The sequence below is a fragment of the Notamacropus eugenii genome, chromosome 5, assembly GCF_028372415.1.
Source record: "Notamacropus eugenii isolate mMacEug1 chromosome 5, mMacEug1.pri_v2, whole genome shotgun sequence".
Classification (NCBI taxonomy): Eukaryota; Metazoa; Chordata; class Mammalia; order Diprotodontia; family Macropodidae; genus Notamacropus; species Notamacropus eugenii.
The window spans coordinates 375,078,413-375,082,592 of record NC_092876.1 but is presented as its reverse complement, the minus strand read 5'-3'; the positions used below and the strand labels follow the sequence as shown (position 1 = coordinate 375,082,592).

The 4,180-nt window shown below is 30.6% G+C and overlaps 1 long non-coding RNA gene across 1 annotated transcript; it reads right to left on the bottom strand.

Moving 5' to 3' along the window:
* Nucleotides 1-1,855: 1,855 nt before the first annotated feature.
* LOC140506771 (uncharacterized) lies at nucleotides 1,856-3,476 on the bottom strand. The gene is made up of 2 exons (XR_011968076.1): nucleotides 3,371-3,476; nucleotides 1,856-3,114 (listed from the first exon to the last, which is right to left on the bottom strand). It is a non-coding gene; the product is annotated as an uncharacterized lncRNA (long non-coding RNA).
* Nucleotides 3,477-4,180: the final 704 nt, after the last annotated feature.

Sequence of the window (4,180 nt, the reverse complement as noted above, 5' to 3'; positions counted from 1 at the left end):
GCAGTAATAAATTTTTAGAGGCATAAACTGTTTGGGGATATCAGAGATAAAACAAATGAATAGACTATAATTTTAAAAAAAACAACTGAATTCCCTATACTTTCACTAAATTCTACCAAAGGTAAGCCTTTTTTGGAATGTTTTATTTTAAAATCTAAAATCATCACAGTACCTAGCTCCTTGATTTTCCATTTATATGTGAAAATAATAGACTGTTTAATGAGCACATAAGAAATAATTATCTTAATTAATCTTATGAACAACAAAAACAAGGGATTACAAGTAATAGCTACAGAAAAAAACTTTGACAAAATAAAAATTTATGTTGAAAATCAAAAGAAGATTAGGAATGGAAGGATACTTCTTTAATATAGTCAAACACATATATACATCTATATATATGCAAATAATACATATATGCATTTTACTATGTTATATGTCTGTGCATGTATATACACACATATGTATATATACACATAAATATATACAGTATATGTGTGTGTACACATGCATACATATATACGCACACATGTATACACATATATGTATGTATACATATACATACATATCTGAAAACATTATGGCAAATCACTGAAATCTCCTCACTATTATTTGACATTACTCTAGAGTTCATAGGTATAGCAGTGTTAAATCAGAGCTATAAAAACTAGCAGAATTATCCCTTTTTGCAAACCACATGACAGTTCACTTAGAAAACCTCAGAATCAGACAAATTAATTAAAATTATTAGTATAAAATGTATATTTTGCATATCAGTACAAAGATAAATCCACAGAATAATACTGTATAATATTAACAAAACCAGGAGAAAATGAGACAAAAAGAATTTCCATTAAACATAGCTACATAATACTTAAACTTTTTTAAATGTAATTTTACTCATATTTTGTTACATTTTAAATGTCTCCCTCCATCCTGATCCATCCCACACTACAGAAGACCACCATTTAACATAGAGATAGATAGATAGATAGATAGATAGATAGATAGATAGATAGATAGATAGATAGATGTGAAACTATACTATGCAAACTTCTGTTTACCAGTTTTCTCTCTGGAGATAGACAGTATGTTCCATCATCAGTCCTTTGTAGTTCATTAGAGTATTAGTCATTCATAGTTATTCTTCAAAAATATTGCTGTTACTGTATACAACATTTTCTTGGTTCTGCTCATTTCACTCTTCATTATTTCATGCAAGTCTTTTCACACTTTTCTCACATCAACCTGTTCATCATTTCTTCCAGCACAATCATATACCAACAATATATAAACTCTTTGGAAATTAACCTACTCATAGAAATTGCAAAATTACAACTAAAATCATTCTTTGCATAAAAAAAGGGAGACAAAAAAAATAAATGCAAGAATGAAGGGGACTTACTATCATAAATAGTGAACTGTATTATAAAGCAATATCCCTCAGAACTATGTGGTGCTAGTTTAAGAAAAAAAATGGAAAAATAGAAGAGAGGTTACATAGGCTAGTGAATAAAGAACTAGCTTTGGAGTCATGAAAACTTGGTTCAAGGTCTTCCCTCTGACACATACTTTGGGTCCATGGAAAAATCATATACTTAAACTCTCAATGTACTCTACAGGGATCTCTAAGATTATGTTACAAATGAGTTATAGATTTGCATTAGTAGAAGAGATTTCAACACAAAAGTTTCTCATATTGATTAAATCACAGGTCTAGATGAAACTAAATAACTGATTAATTAAATGAATAAATAAAGAGAAGTAGTTCAGTATAATGGATTAAATAAACAAGACTCAGAAGAATTGGATCTAATAATACAATGTTCGTTAAATCCAGGAACACAAATTATTGGAAGAAAAGGCTCTTTATTAAAAGAGAATTAGGACAATAAATTTCAAATGAACATATGATCTAAATGTGAAAGGTCATATCTTTTTTTTTAATCTAGAAAAATTAGAAGGATTTTTTTTACAACTATATTGGGCAGAGGGTCTTAACTCAGCAAGGGATAGAAGACATCATAACATACAAAGCAGATCATTTAAATTACATAAAATTTATGGTTTTGTACAAATTAAATCAATGTAGGTGGAGTAACAAGAGAAGGTAAAGTAAAGCAGGAAAATCTTTGGACTGCCTCTCTCAGAGGAGTCTGAAATAAAGACCTCTATCTTTATAGCAATAAGACTTTCTCTTAAAAAAATGACAAGTACTGGATGAGTCAAACAATGAGTAACATAATAAAGAATAACATGAATTTTATTAAAACAGACAAAAAACATGTTACTAATATGAAAGCAATTTCCAAGCCAGCTGTGTAGTCAAATGATTGACTTGTAAAAGCTAGGATTACAATTTGTAATAAACTGAGTAGTTAAATGGTGAATGAATGAGTGAATAAATTAACAAATACATATTCAATAAACAACAGAGGGGGAAAATAAAAATGGGAAATGGACAACAGAGCTAGCATTGACACTGACTATAAAAACTTCATCCAGGCATAATCAATGTCAATTAATCACTGAAGCAAAGAGACAATGAGTCCAAAAGGAGCCTTAATTAGTAAGCACCTGATTTAATTGTCAAATGGAGAGAAATACTTTTGAACATCAAGACAGGGCTAAAATACAAATACATCATAAATCTTGTGAAGAGTGATGAAAATTTGCAAACATAATTAACTCAAAGATTAGAGAAACAGTAAAGAGTAAGCACAATTTTAAAAAAAATCATGACAGCATATCCAACTAAGCAGTCATTTGATCAATTGATCAAAATCAGTATGATGTTATCTGGGGAAAAGAAATTAGATGTTTTCAGACAACATTGCACAGAATACATTAATCCAATAAAATGACTTTGCTTAGCTATATATGCACAGGGAACCCTTCTTCAACCTCAACTCTAAGCTGGATCAGGAGAATATGATAAGACCTTAGCCTGAAAGAGCCAGGGTCTCCCATTGCATCCTGGGCCATTGCCAGTCATCCTGATGAATATCAAGCCACTAGATCCAGATGGCTCAGGAGAAGAAAGTGAGATTGGTGACCTTGCAAGCTTTCACAGTGATATTCAATGAGACCACATTTTTACCATCTCACACTTATCTGAAAGACATAAGGGACATCAGTTCCCGCTGATTTTCCTGTTTATTGGTTACTTTAAAAAAAAAAAGGATTTGTTGCTTTAAAATCTCTTTTACCATCAGCTGACTCCCATAAATACATCAACATCAAGATCTCAAACCTACATTCCTTAGAAATAACACTCTCCAATGACACTGAAAAACATCAAGCAAGACCTAAAACAAGGTTATGCAGGCTCACCAAAGGTTATTTGCCACTGAGATAGAAGAGATCTTACCTAGAGTTGTAGAGAAGATGTTCCATGTGGATAGTGAGATCTTTTAGAAGTCCCTATCTTTGGAAAATATCTTGATTGTGATAGGATTTAGGACTTCAAGAACTCCCTGGAAGAGATTATGTAATCAATCAAAGGAGTTTGTCCTGTTGATCAATGCTTCAAAGACCAAGCAGATGAAAATCCTATCTACTGCCTTGATTTCAATATGCATTTTGATTTTTTAAATTTATTTTATTTTTAATTTACAGAACAAAACAAGAATTTCCATAACACAGTACAATAAAAAAGACGATTGCACATGAAACTCCAAATCTGCCATGTACAACTTGCTATTCCCTTCAAATATACAACAAAGTTATCATGTAAATTTCTTTTTTTCCTTTTTTCCTTCCCCCACCCTAGAGATGGCTACCACTAGACACAAATAGATATAGAAACAAATATAGATATAGATTATGTATGTATGTTTGTATGTATATAAAATTTTTCTACATATACATCTATTTATCAGTTCTTTCTCTGGATTTAAATAGTGTCTTTCTCCATATTATAAATACACAAATTAAAAATAAAAGACATATAAACATGCATTTGTTTGGACACCCTACAGAAAAGGGGTTCTTAATCTTTTGTATCATATATCCTTTGGTCTTAGTACCACAAAACATAACAAAACTACTCCTAGTCCCTTTTTTAAAATCGTATTTAAGAGGACTCATTGTGATTTTTAAATCTCTCTCTCTCAAATGCAAATACTTCATCATTGTTTAAATCTTTCCAGTTTTTCAAATATATTTAACTTTCTAGGTT